Source organism: Oncorhynchus keta, chromosome 17, assembly GCF_023373465.1.
Source record: "Oncorhynchus keta strain PuntledgeMale-10-30-2019 chromosome 17, Oket_V2, whole genome shotgun sequence".
In the NCBI taxonomy this organism is placed as follows: domain Eukaryota; kingdom Metazoa; phylum Chordata; class Actinopteri; order Salmoniformes; family Salmonidae; genus Oncorhynchus; species Oncorhynchus keta.
The window spans coordinates 31,544,944-31,560,413 of record NC_068437.1 but is presented as its reverse complement, the minus strand read 5'-3'; the positions used below and the strand labels follow the sequence as shown (position 1 = coordinate 31,560,413).

The following is a 15,470-nucleotide window of genomic DNA, read 5'->3' as shown; positions in this document are numbered from 1 at the left end:
AAATAGATAGATAAAGGAGGAGAAATAGAGTGGATAGGGAAGGAGGGGAGAGAAGAGAGGTAGTGAAATAGAGCGAATGAAGGACAGTTAGGGAGATACAGAGAAAGATAAAACATAGAGGGAGAGAGAGCGCTGTGATTGGGTGATGTAACACTCATGTGGATAGAGATGTTTAATAATGCAGGTGCGAGATGAAAGCTGAAGCACACTCCCGTGTGTGTTTGTGTTCCATGTCAGTCCAAGTGGAAGATTTAGGTGGATACAGTAGTGCATTAGGCACCGTTGGGTAGACCGCAATATTCCATCTCTCTGTTCTTCCAAAGCAGCAAACAACTAACTTTCTATTCATCAAGAACAAAATACAGGACATAGCACTTCTCTTTAAAGGATCAGACCACTTACCCATGCCTTATCCTGTTACCAACTAGTTCCTATACTGTGCATTATAAGTAAAGGAAACAGCACTTAGGTTTGGGGTCAAGTCCATTTCAATTCAATAAATTCAGCACAATATGGAAAACACACAGGTGTGAGGTAGATTGGGTGTATGTACTGGTTATTGAAAGCAGAGGAGTTGAGGTATGGTCTTTACTCCCAATATTCACTTTTATGTTACAGTTTCACAACAAAGAGGGAATTTTGGATATCCTTATCTTTGTAACCTTTGCTTGATATTCAGCTCATTGCAGTAAAGCGTTTCAACCATGACAGATGACTATCTCACCCAGATGTTTAGAGAGTGAATTGGGATACGTACACATCTGCATCTGCTGTACAAGGCTGGAAAACTCATTCATAAAATAACACCATGCAGCCACACACAGAACTGCCCAAATAGGGATTTGGACCAGAATCTATCTGGTCCCCACTTATCTACTTCTGTAGTACTACTGAAACAAGGAAGTTTGCAAGCAAAACACCACAGCCATAGAGTACTATGTAAGGACAATACATATTGAATACTTTAATCTGAATAAAAGGTTGATGTGAACTTCCACTTCAATTCAGTTACTTAGTGATTCAATTTGAATTTCTGTTTAATTCCTGAATTGACTGAATGTAAATGGTATTTATCCCAAAGCCTGACTCGAATCCCTATTAGCCTAATTACCAACCTGTAAAATATTCTCAATCAATACTACTGACTTAAAAACCTTGGGTTACTTGAGAGATTCCATATGCTGACAACAGCTTTCTGTGAAATAATGATTCCACTGTCGATGTAGCTTTAAATTCAATCCAGCTAACATCATTGAGAAATAGGAAATAGGTAATTCAATATTGATACAGCATCTGAAATATTCAATACAGTTTGAACACACAGTATCTGAAGTAGTCAAGACTATATTGGTACGGTATCTGCCACATCTTTATTGTGAGATAAAGAGATGGTATTAAACAGAGAGGCTAGAGGAGAGAGCTGTGTTCAGATATAACCCATCTGGCTAACAGAGAGATATCATTAATATTCTATTCTCAAGGTTTCTCTGCCTCACTTGTTACATAACCACCACATGCACTGAAACCTACAGCACACACACACACACACACACACACACACACACACACACACACACACACACACACACACACACACACACACACACACACACACACACACACACACACACACACACACACACACACACACACAAACAAAAAAGGTGCAGTGACACAAACAAAGGATTATTTTTTACAGACATACTGTACACACGCTTGCAGAAAAAACACACACACCACACACACCTTGCCTGTGACCAGCATCGCTAAATAGCGGAACATCATGTAGAAGGCGTGTGCCACTCACCATGTAAGTCGTCAAATATATCCGTCCTTCCAAAATCCCTCTCTTTAACTCCTTCACAACTTCACGTCTCTTTCGTGCTCCCTTACTCAGAGACATCTCCGCTCTCGCCCATACCTGGCTACCCTGGCTCACTCACACACACACACACATTGGCACTGAGAATGACTGCCGACTGCTCCTCTCACCATCATCAGCTGTACTGAGGAGAAATTCACTCTGGCTTTTTTCAGAATATATGATAAGTGGTTGTTATGGTGATAGGATACAAAGAGTGAGCTCTGACTGCCAGAAACATACGTGTGTGGGAAGATAAGTCTGTGCGTGTGTACTATGAAATGCATTAATAGAAAGGCCAGAGGGATGCTTAGCTAGCAATGTGTTTCGTATAATGTGTGTAATTTTGCCCGTTGAGTGCAGAGGAGAGGAGACAGCTTTGTTATGACTAATCTACTCAAGTACACATCCTAATGAACACCATCACACACACAGAGTATCATACTACAAAGTGGAACAGTATACATTTCCCTTCAGGAGAGTGGGGGGGGCTCAATGCGGTTCCAGCCACAGCGCAGACTCCTTTATTGAAATACAAACGCTGTCAATGATGACTGGGAGCCTTGTTTGGCACAGGAAAATGACAGGAGAGGATGTACATGTGAGACGGTTTGTTTGGCACAGGAAAATGACAGGAGAGGATGTACATGTGAGACGGTTTGTTTGGCACAGGAAAATGACAGGAGAGGATGTACAGGATGGCACAGGAAAATGACAGGAGAGGACATGTGAGACGGTTTGTTTGAAAATGCACAGGAAAATGACAGGAGAGGATGTACATGTGAGACGGTTTGTTTGGCACAGGAAAATGACAGGAGAGGATGTACATGTGAGACGGTTTGTTTGGCACAGGAAAATGACAGGAGAGGATGTACATGTGAGACGGTTTGTTTGGCACAGGAAAATGACAGGAGAGGATGTACATGTGAGACGGTTTGTTTGGCACAGGAAAATGAAAGGATGACATGGAGAGGATGTACATGTGAGACGGTTTGTTTGGCACAGGAAAATGACAGGAGAGGATGTACATGTGAGACGGTTTGTTTGGCACAGGAAAATGACAGGAGAGGATGTACATGTGAGACGGTTTGTTTGGCACAGGAAAATGACAGGAGAGGATGTACATGTGAGACGGTTTGTTTGGCACAGGAAAATGACAGGAGAGGATGTACATGTGAGACGGTTTGTTTGGCACAGGAAAATGACAGGAGAGGATGTACATGTGAGACGGTTTGTTTGGCACAGGAAAATGACAGGAGAGGATGTACATGTGAGACGGTTTGTTTGGCACAGGAAAATGACAGGAGAGGATGTACATGTGAGACGGTTTGTTTGGCACAGGAAAATGACAGGAGAGGATGTACATGTGAGACGGTTTGTTTGGCACAGGAAAATGACAGGAGAGGATGTACATGTGAGACGGTTTGTTTGGCACAGGAAAATGACAGGAGAGGATGTACATGTGAGACGGTTTGTTTGGCACAGGAAAATGACAGGAGAGGATGTACATGTGAGACGGTTTGTTTGGCACAGGAAAATGACAAAATGACAGGAGAGGATGAAAATGACATGTGAGACGGTTTGTTTGGCACAGGAAAATGACAGGAGAGGATGTACATGTGAGACGGTTTGTTTGGCACAGGAAAATGACAGGAGAGGATGTACATGTGAGAGGTTTGTTTGGCACAGGAAAATGACAGGAGAGGATGTACAACGGTTTGTTTGGCACAGGAAAATGACAGGAGAGGATGTACATGTGAGACGGTTTGTTTGGCACAGGAAAATGACAGGAGAGGATGTACATGTGAGACGGTTTGTTTGGCACAGGAAAATGACAGGAGAGGATGTACATGTGAGACGGTTTGTTTGGCACAGGAAAATGAAAGGATGTACATGTGAGAGGAGGAAAATGACAGGAGAGGATGTACATGTGAGACGGTTTGTTTGGCACAGGAAAATGACAGGAGAGGATGTACATGTGAGACGGTTTGTTTGGCACAGGAAAATGACAGGAGAGGATGTACATGTGAGACGGTTTGTTTGGACAGAAAATGACAGGGAGAGGATGTACATGTGAGACGGTTTGTTTGGCACAGGAAAATGACAGGAGAGGATGTACATGTGAGACGGTTTGTTTGGCAGGAAAATGACAGGAAAATGACAGGAGGAAAATGAGGATGTACATGTGAGACGGTTTGTTTGGCACAGGAAAATGACAGGAGAGGATGTACATGTGAGACGGTTTGTTTGGCACAGGAAAATGACAGGAGAGGATGTACATGTGAGACGGTTTGTTTGGCACAGGAAAATGACAGGAGAGGATGTACATGTGAGACGGTTTGTTTGAAAATGACAGGACAGGATGTAAAATGACAGGAGAGGATGTACATGTGAGACGGTTTGTTTGGCACAGGAAAATGACAGGAGAGGATGTACATGTGAGACGGTTTGTTTGGCACAGGAAAATGACAGGAGAGGATGTACATGTGAGACGGTTTGTTTGGCACAGGAAAATGACAGGAGAGGATGTACATGTGAGACGGTTTGTTTGGCACAGGAAAATGACAGGAGAGGATGTACATGTGAGACGGTTTGTTTGGCACAGGAAAATGACAGGAGAGGATGTACATGTGAGACGGTTTGTTTGGCACAGGAAAATGACAGGAGAGGATGTACATGTGAGACGGTTTGTTTGGCACAGGAAAATGACAGGAGAGGATGTACATGTGAGACGGTTTGTTTGGCACAGGAAAATGACAGGAGAGGATGTACATGTGAGACGGTTTGTTTGGCACAGGAAAATGACAGGAGAGGATGTACATGTGAGACGGTTTGTTTGGCACAGGAAAATGACAGGAGAGGGATGTACATGGCACAGGAAAATGATGTACATGTGAGGTTTGTTTGGCACAGGAAAATGACAGGAGAGGATGTACATGTGAGACGGTTTGTTTGGCACAGGAAAATGACAGGAGAGGATGTACATGTGAGACGGTTTGTTTGGCACAGGAAAATGACAGGAGAGGATGTACATGAGACGGTTTGTTTGGCACAGGAAAATGACAGGAGAGGATGTACATGTGAGACGGTTTGTTTGGCACAGGAAAATGACAGGAGAGGATGTACAACGGTTTGTTTGGCACAGGAAAATGACAGGAGAGGATGTACATGTGAGACGGTTTGTTTGGCACAGGAAAATGACAGGAGAGACAGGAGAGGATGTACATGTGAGACGGTTTGTTTGGCACAGGAAATGACAGGAGAGGATGTACATGTGAGGGTTTGTTTGGCACAGGAAAATGACAGGAGAGGATGTACATGTGAGACGGTTTGTTTGGCACAGGAAAATGACAGGAGAGGATGTACATGTGAGACGGTTTGTTTGGCACAGGAAAATGACAGGAGAGGATGTACATGTGAGACGGTTTGTTTGGCACAGGAAAATGACAGGAGGAACATGAGACGGTTTGACAGAAAATGAGAGGATGTACATGTGAGACGGTTTGTTTGGCACAGGAAAATGACAGGAGAGGATGTACATGTGAGACGGTTTGTTTGGCACAGGAAAATGACAGGAGAGGATGTACATGTGAGATGTGAAAATGACAGGAGAGGATGTTTGTTTGGCACAGGAAAATGACAGGAGAGGATGTACATGTGAGACGGTTTGTTTGGCACAGGAAAATGACAGGAGAGGATGTACATGTGAGACGGTTTGTTTGGCACAGGAAAATGACAGGAGAGGATGTACATGTGAGACGGTTTGTTTGGACAGGAAAATGACAGGAGAGGATGTACATGTGAGACGGTTTGTTTGGCACAGGAAAATGACAGGAGAGGATGTACATGTGAGACGGTTTGTTTGGCACAGGAAAATGACAGGAGAGGATGTACATGTGAGACGGTTTGTTTGGCACAGGAAAATGACAGGAGAGGATGTACATGTGAGACGGTTTGTTTGGCACAGGAAAATGACAGGAGAGGATGTACATGTGAGACGGTTTGTTTGGCACAGGAAAATGACAGGATGTACATGTGAGACGGTTTGTTTGGCACAGGAAAATGACAGGAGAGGATGTACATGTGAGACGGTTTGTTTGGCACAGGAAAATGACAGGAGAGGATGTACATGTGAGACGGTTTGTTTGGCACAGGAAAATGACAGGAGAGGATGTACATGTGAGACGGTTTGTTTGGCACAGGAAAATGACAGGAGAGGATGTACATGTGAGACGGTTTGTTTGGCACAGGAAAATGACACAGGAAAATGACAGGAGAGGATGTACATGTGAGACGGTTTGTTTGGCACAGGAAAATGACAGGAGAGGATGTACACGGTTTGTTTGGCACAGGAAAATGACAGGAGAGGATGTACATGTGAGACGGTTTGTTGCAGGAAAATGGTTTGTTTGGCACAGGAAAATGACAGGAGAGGATGTACATGTGAGACGGTTTGTTTGGCACAGGAAAATGACAGGAGAGGATGTACATGTGAGACGGTTTGTTTGGCACAGGAAAATGACAGGAGAGGATGTACATGTGAGACGGTTTGTTTGGCACAGGAAAATGACAGGAGAGGATGTACATGTGAGACGGTTTGTTTGGCACAGGAAAATGACAGGAGAGGATGTACATGTGAGACGGTTTGTTTGGCACAGGAAAATGACAGGAGAGGATGTACATGTGAGACGGTTTGTTTGGCACAGGAAAATGACAGGAGAGGATGTACATGTGAGACGGTTTGTTTGGCACAGGAAAATGACAGGAGAGGATGTACATGTGAGACGGTTTGTTTGGCACAGGAAAATGACAGGAGAGGATGTACATGTGAGACGGTTTGTTTGGCACAGGAAAATGACAGGAGAGGATGTACATGTGAGACGGTTTGTTTGGCACAGGAAAATGACAGGAGAGGATGTACATGTGAGACGGTTTGTTTGGCACAGGAAAATGACAGGAGAGGATGTACATGTGAGACGGTTTGTTTGGCACAGGAAAATGACAGGAGAGGATGTACATGTGAGACGGTTTGTTTGGCACAGGAAAATGACAGGAGAGGATGTACATGTGAGACGGTTTGTTTGATGGCATATGTCTGCGTCCCAACTTGATCTCATAAGGAACTGTAACAATGTAATCTCACAGGCTGAGAGAGGCTAACATCCACAGATTTGCAAAACATTGCTGATGTTTACAAAAATGTGTGAGAGGTTAGGTTGAAGCATGTTCGCAAGGGGGTTAGGTTTATTTTAGTTTTGGGGTAAGGGTAAGGTTAGTTTGAGTCATGCTTGAGGGTGCAGCACTGCCAAATGTAAAGATCAGACACAAATTGGCCACAAAACAATCCCTCTACTGTTACGTTTCTGGTGTGATTTCAGGCTGCCTAGTCTCCAGCTCAGTTTAATTCACAACACGGGTTCAGGAGTAAAATCTAATCGGGGGATCAATTTGAGACACACACAACGGTCATACTAATGTCATTACTACGGGAACCCATATCATAGCAACGAGAAGCCCTCCCCATAGTAACACGGTACGCACACAGAAACAGATGAACCAGCAAAAGAGAACTGACAGATATGGGACAGAACACACACAGGTGTCACACAGGCATACATACACAAGCACGCCGTGCCACACACACACGCACTGATACAGAATTTTAATTTGAGCCAGTTTGTTACAGCAGGAAAAGAATCATGCAGAAACAAGAAATGTGAATTATGTAGACTATAATTAATGGACATTTTTTTGAAGGGGTTGATATATTTTTTATTATGGAAAATCAAGTCTGACATTTTAAAGTGGAAAATTGAAACTTTAGAAGCCTTTTCAAACATCGGATACACTACAATTTTGCATTTCCTGTTGTGCAGGAAAATTCTCAGCAACAAACGAGTGATCAAATTAAGATCCTACATCTGTACTCACGTGTCACAGACACATACACACACACAACCACTGTCTACCTAGCATTAGGAAACACATCAGAATGACCTTCTGTCAGGGAGATTTCCAAATCAGCACTTACAGACCCTACCTTTCTCTCACTGTATCCAATAGTAAAGGTTAATATCTGCCAACACAGCAGGCCCAACACCCAGCAGTGTGATCCTAAAATCACTGTCAGAGCATAAGATACTGTTCATATTACCATGTGCTAGTGTGTGGTTTTTTTTTGTAAATCACAAAGTGCATCTGCATTTCCTACAAAGTAGGAAAATTATCAACAACAGAAGAGTGATCAAATTAAGATCCTACATCTGTTCACAATACATGCTACATATTCTTCTAGAGAGCAAGTAACCAAGTATACACTTCAGAGTTCACTGGGGAGCAAGTAACCAAGTACACTTGCCAGGAGAGTAAATAAAGTCAATGACCTTCAGGATTTAGATAAATAATCCCATGGTTTAATCCTGACACTCTTTCTATCTCCAAGGTTTCTCCTCTTAGACTTCATCTGCCACCTTCAGATAATGGCTAGTGTGAGGACCCTGCCAGAAAAAATCTCTCTCTCTCTCTCTCTCTCTCTCTCTCAATGTAGCTAATCCTACATTTGCATTTTGTTCACCAGTGTGTTTAGTCCTCATAGTGTAGCACAGAAGGTGAACTCAGTAGGTATATTTGACACTCCATGGACTACATTTCCTCCCATCATCACTTCATGCCTCGGTAGCTCCTAGTCACAGACAACTGGGTTATAGTATGTACCATCACGGATCAGCAGTCATCATAAAGCAATGTAAAGTAGTGGGTTAATGTCAACTGGTCCTTGAAATACACACATGCTTTCATACATCACAACTACTAATCATTACATACCAGTGAAAGCAGCTGAGGGGAGGACGACTGGAATGGCTGGAACAGAGCGAATGGAATGGCATTAAACACATGGAAACCATGTGTTTGATGTATTTGATACCATTCCAGTCATTACAACGAGCCCTTCTTCCCCAATGAAGGTGCCACCAACCTCCTGTGTTACATACAGTACTGTGTGTAAACACTGTATGTGGAATATGCACATACTGTACACATCCAGAAGCATCACAATTACTCAACCGTCATGAAGATTTGATGTATTGACGTATTCACACATGCTCTGGACCATCACTACAACTACTTAACCATCTCATGTAAACACTAGGCACACTTGATCCAGCGTGCACAGAAACTTACTAGGTGAGCCAAACCAGTTGATCTACACACAAGCTCTGGAACATCTTAACTACTTAACCATCACACGTGAATACTTACTGCCACACTCACCCAACATGCCCAGTGACATCACAAGTTAAGCATTGTGTGTGAATACTGTGTACTCTGTTCATTCTAAGTGTCAGGGATCAGAAGGATCACCTGGATCCTCTGTGAATTATGTCAACAAATGATGATATCAGTCATGGGTAAATGGAACCGACAGACAGGCTAAGGAAGCATATAACATGGCACATCCTGTACTGCACTACAATGGCCCAGAGCCATATGTTTAGTTTATAGCACGTTATGGAGAAGAGACAGTCATTTGAGATTTGCACTTTGTCTCAAATGATTCGTTTCCAACCATTTCGCACTACTTTTGGTACAGAGGCATATGGCTCTGTCACAAATGGTGCACCGATTCCCTATGTATTCCTGTTATGTAGACACTGTAGATCTATATTAAACATGCTGTATGTTGGGAGTCTGTCTGAAAGCTCAGGGTCATATGGCTTTCAGACAGCTACATGGCTGCACACTGAAGATGTGCACGAGGACTAGGCTATGCAGTACAAGGAAGCATATGGATGGGAATAATTACATATTTTGACCAACACTAATGCTTTCTGAATCAATGCTCTTTAATAGGATACTTCCTATGCTTGTAAAGTTAGCATCAGCAGCAGGGGTGCTCAACTCCCCGCCACTAACATAAAGTGATGGCTGTGATACATGGAGAGGGGGCATATCCAGCTGTCTGTTCTCCGTTCTCTGTGGCACTGATGATGATTTAATTGAATAATTGGATCACCATTGTGTAGATCATAATATTGTGTAGATCATAGTAGAAAAGCCAACGATAAAGGCATTAAGCCTTGCGCTCCTTTTTGTCGTGTTGATCTGTTGGCGGTAGGGGCATTTGATTCAGAAGCCCTCCTCAACGGATAGGCAAAGTGTTTCCCTTTTCAACCATTTCATTTTTCTGAAAAGACAAACTCCGCCTACCCCGGTGGACCAGGCGATCTGTGAATAAATCGAGAATGCCTACTGCGCTGGCCAACCGGATAGCTCAAATCACCGTGCCTACCTACAGCTTCCACGACCCCGACCACAGCAAAATTGGACACTAGTTTACGTGAGATTTAACAACTTTTAAAACCATGACCAAGAGAGACTGTCAAAGAATACAGCAACGAGCTGCTGTTTTTATTAGTGAGTTGATGTCTACTTTTTATTCAACACTGTCAACACTTTTACAAAATATAAAATGCGCTTCGCTCTACTTCAAGTGTATCGATAGCTATACATTTGATTATTATTAGCAGCTCGACTGTCCCTCTGCCTCTCGCTCTGGTCAGTCTCACAGGAGGAAAGGAGGGAGAGAGGAACCGTGAGAGGCGTGACCCTCTACTGCTCTCTCCCTCCGCTGAGAATAATACCGTGTTCAAAATAACTTCAGTGTGTTCAAGACAACTGGGAACTCGGTAAAAATGAAATCCGACTGGGACAAATCTTTTTCACCGGTCATCCAACTCGGAAACTCTGGCATCTTTCTAGAACTCCGACTTTCCGACCTGAAGTTCACTGACGTCATGATATGACTTCGTTTTTTGTTGTTGTTGAGTTTCCAGTTGTTTTGAAAGCACCATGACCATCAGATGCATGTACAGTCAGTCCAGTAAAATAAAACATGTAATTATTTCAATTAATGCTCAGCTGTGTCTCGCAAGTGTTACACCAACTAATCTATTTTGTTAATAAATCTTGAGTTATGAAATATAATATGGTCTGAGAAGGACAATATTAGCAGGCCAGGCATATAGCCAATATGCTATGATAATGTATTAGGCCTCTGCACAGCCCTCATTTCCACAGACCTGTTTTAAGTCAATGCTAATTAATAGTTCATGTTACATTTGTTCCAAAAAAATCTGAGTGGTAGATATAGGCTTACTTTTTGACTGTGAAAGTGATCTTGACTCAGATAAGGTTGGTGACCACTTAAATAGCACATAGCGTGGCTTCAAATAGTGTCTGATTTTACCCACTTCCATCAAAATAAACATCAACATCAAAATAAACATTTGTTTTCTTAAAAGCCTGAAATCAGTGCAACCCAATGTAAACAGCATTAGCCTGCAGAGTTTGTTCCAGATCCCACCCTGTCCTTTTGTTGGCTGTCTTATATAAGGGTTAAGATGAAGCAGGCAGGCCTTGACCTGTATGTCCCAGATGCTTTATACAGAAACCATCCTGCTGCAGGGGCAAATCATTTTAATTAAAGAGACAGAGAGAGATGGAGATGAAGACAGAGGGAGGGAGGGGGAGAGATGTAGATGAAGAGAGAGAAAGAGGGAGGGGAGAGATGGAGATGAAGAGAGAGAGAAAGAGGGAGGGGAGAGATGGAGATGAAGAGAGAGAAAGAGAGGGACAGAGAGAGATGGAGATGAGGAGAGAGACAGAGCAAGATGGAGATGAAGAGAGAGTAAGAGGAAGGGGGAGAGATGGAGATGAAGAGAGAGAAAGAGGGATGTGGAGAGATGGACATTATACTATCATATCCACAGCCAGTGAACAGCTAGAGGAGTAATGGAGTAAGAGAAATATGTCACAGCTCGAGTACAGTCGACCTCCTACAGCACAGCTACCACTCCATCTCTAATGGGAATCCACAGTATCTAAAGCAGTGATTCTCAACTGCTGGGTCACGACCCAGGACATTTTGAATGAGTCACTGTGTTTTTGTAGATTTTTTTTCAATTGAAAAAATACTCCAGCCTGAACTTAACCGACTAAAACCAGGTAGATATTGGTAGAAAGTGACTCAATAATGTTATCTCTTAAGTATTTTTTCTTCAATCACAGTATTTTCAATATAGAGCTATTAGCAGCGCTATTTAGTGGATGTGGGTAAACTTGAATTGTTTTCTTCGTCATAATTGCTACAATTTCTATCAATATAGTATTAAAAATAGTTTTTCCGATTGCATTTTGGCAAATTTTTGTTGTGATGCAAATATTGTCGCCACTGAGACAACCTGATTTCATTTGGGTCCCGAGGCAAAACCAGCTGAGGAGCACTGATCTTAAAGCACAGCTAACACCATGCACAGAACAACGCGCAATTAAGATAATATGCCTAATATGCATTCATATACAGTGGCAAGAAAAAGTATGTGAATGCTTTGAAATTATCTGGATTCCTGCATAAATTGGTCATAAAATTAGATCTGATCTTCATCTAAGTCACAACAACAGACAAACACAGTGTGCTTATACTAACAACACACAAATTAGTGTATTTTTCTTGTCTATATTGAATTCATCACTTAAACATTCCCAGTGTAGGTTGGAAAGAGCATGTGAACCCCGAGGCTAATGACTTCTCCATAAGCTAATTGGAGTCAGGAGTCAGCTAACCTGGAGTACAATCATTGAGATGAGATTGGAGATGTTGGTTGGAGCTGCCTTGCCCTATGAAAAACACAACAAAATTTGAGTTTGCTATTCACAAGAAGCATTGCCTGATGTGAACCATGCCTCGAACAAAATAGATTTCAGAAGAACTAAGATGAAGAACTGTTGACTTGCATAAAGCTGGAAAGGGTTACAAAAGTATCTCTAAAAGCCTTGATGTTCATCAGTCCACAGTAAGACAAATTGTCTATAAAAGTTCAGCACTGTTGCTACTCTTCCTAGAAGTGGCTGTCCTGCAAAGATGACTGCAAGAGCACAGTGCAGAATGCTCAATGAGGTTAAGAAGAATCTTAGAGTGTCAGCTAAAGACTTAAATAAATATCTGGAACATGCTAACATCTCCGTTGCCGAGTCTACGATACATAAAACACTAAACAAGAATGGTGTTCATGGGAGGACACCACGGAAGAAGCCACTGCTGTCCAAAAAAGACATTGCTGCACGTCTGAAGTTCTCAAAAGAGCATCTGGATGTTCCACAGCGCTACTGGCAAAATATTCTGTGATTCTGTGAATACAGATGAAACTAAAGTTGAGTTGTTTCGAAGGAACACACAATACTATGTGTGGAGAAAATAAAAGACACAGCACACCAACATCAAAACCTCATCCCAACTGTAAAGTATGGTGGAGGGAGCATCATGGTTTGGAGCTGCTTTGCTGCCTCATGGCCTGGACAGCTTGCTCTCATTGACGGAACAATGAATTCCCAAGTTAATCAAGACATTTTGCAGGAGAATATAAGGCTATCTGGCCACCAATTGAAGCTCAACAGAAGTTGGGTGATGCTACAGGACAACGACCCAAAACACAGATGTAAATCAACAACAGAATGGCTTCAACAGAAGAAAATTCCTTCTTGAGTGGCCCAGTCAGAGTCCTGACCTCAACCCGATGGAGATGCTGTAGCATGACCTCAAGAGAGTGGTTCACACCAGACATCCCAAGAATATTGCTGAACTGAAACAGTTTTGTAAAGAGGAATGGTCCAAAATTCCTCCTGACCGTTGTGCAGGTCTGATCCACAACTACAGAAAATGTTTGGTTGAGGTTATTGCTGCCAGAGTAGGGTCAGCCAGTTATTAAAACCAAGGGGTCACATACTTTTCCCACCCTGCACTGTGAATGTTTACACAGTGTGTTCAATAAAGACATGAAAACGTATAATTATTTGTGTGTTAGTTTAAGTAGATTGTGTTTTGTCTTGTTAGGTTCTTATTTTTCAGAGTAAATAACTCACAGACACAAGAGAAGTTTAACCAAGTTTAATTCTTCCCAAAGGGTCAACACAGCTGTATTCAGACTCAAGACATGGCTTCCCCTGTGGTGGTATTCATACCCCACTTTGGGTGGAGTCTCCCCCATATCTCTAAACATTGCATCCTTTTTGCTAAGCAGGGAACTAAGTGATATGAGCCTTCAACGGTTACTCCCCTTATCAGTACTGTCACATGCATTTGTTTTCCTGCACGGAACACATTCCAAGCTTAGTTGTCTTACTACAGAGAACCATTACCTTCTCACTCCTTTATATACTATGCGTCTGATCTGTCATGTCTTTAATATCTCAATGTTCAATGTTTAGAATCCAACAGTCTATTGTTGTGACTTAGATGAAGATCAGATCCAAGGTGATTCCAAAGGTTCCACTGTAGCTGTATATGCTGTGCTTTTCTCCCAGATATATGGTATTCTTAGCTAATAAACGTTCATTTCTCACACCGTACACTCATTATCTGGCACTCACTATTTGGGGGGAAAACACAGTAGGGAACTACAGTAGAGTAGAGTATGGTAATGTGTGTCTGATGCTGCTGCCAAAACCCAAACTATAAACATGTCCTACAGACATTAAAGGAGTATTGTCATTAGCTTGTCCAGGCTGGCTTCCAACACACGTCCTCAAACCATCTGGACCTCTCCTCATATCTCATAGAATGAGACGGGGATGGTGGGGGGGTTGTGTGTAAGGGTGAGTTTGAGAGAGGGTATATAGAGGAAGTGGAGAGTGGGGGGAGTTGAATAACTCAAGGTAGATGGTTGAGGAGATCTCGGTTGGTGAGAGAGTGGGGACAGGCTGTAGAATAAGGGCTCTGTGCTAGAAGTGGTAGAGCGGAGTAGTTTCATAGTACAGCTGAGACTCATTCACCAGCTACATTTTTATCCACAAACACATTCTTACTCTTGCCAGCATCTTTGTTGAGTACCATTCCAGAGGGCTTATTCAAAATGAATGGACATACTGTACATGTTTATATAGAGGCCACATGTTTCATCATTGCTTAAAATACCATGAGAGAGCATCCTGTATTTTCTATTTAGTTTGTTTCTATGTGATGCACCCTCTTAAATATTATAGTCTCTGGCACTCAGACAAGGCAGACTCCAAGCATCAATTAGACATAATGACAAGCAAACAAAACCTAGCCGACTCCTCTTTAAGCAAATGAAAGGAATGAGGCCATCCTAGTGAGATACAGAATTAACAACCGTTTGGATGATGACAATTAACATGATGAACATGAAATGAACATCAAATTAAAAACTCAACCATAATACCAGCTTTCTGAAGAAACTGTCTCTCTGGGACATGAGGGCTGAGGTTAGGAAAAGTATCTCATTCATGACTGAGATGTACACTACATTGTAGAATAATAGTGAAGACATCAAAACTGAAATAACACATGGAATCATGTAGTAACCTACCTTATCACAACACAACTGATTGGCTCAAACGCATTAAGAAGGAAAGAAATTCCACAAATTAACATTTAACATGGCACACCTGTTAATTGAAATGCATTCCAGGTGACTACCTCATGAAGCTGGTTGAGAGAATGCCAAGAGTGTGCAAAGCTGTCATCAAGACAAAGGGTGGCTATTTGAAGAATCTCAAATATAAAATATATATTTTTGGTTACTACATGATT

At 42.2% G+C, this 15,470-nt stretch overlaps 1 protein-coding gene across 1 annotated transcript in view; it reads right to left on the bottom strand.

Annotated features, from left to right (window-relative positions):
* The window catches only part of LOC118396267 (SH3 and multiple ankyrin repeat domains protein 3-like), a 260,761-nt gene that overhangs the window by 146,309 nt on the left and 98,982 nt on the right, over positions 1 to 15,470 (bottom strand). The window lies entirely within an intron of this gene.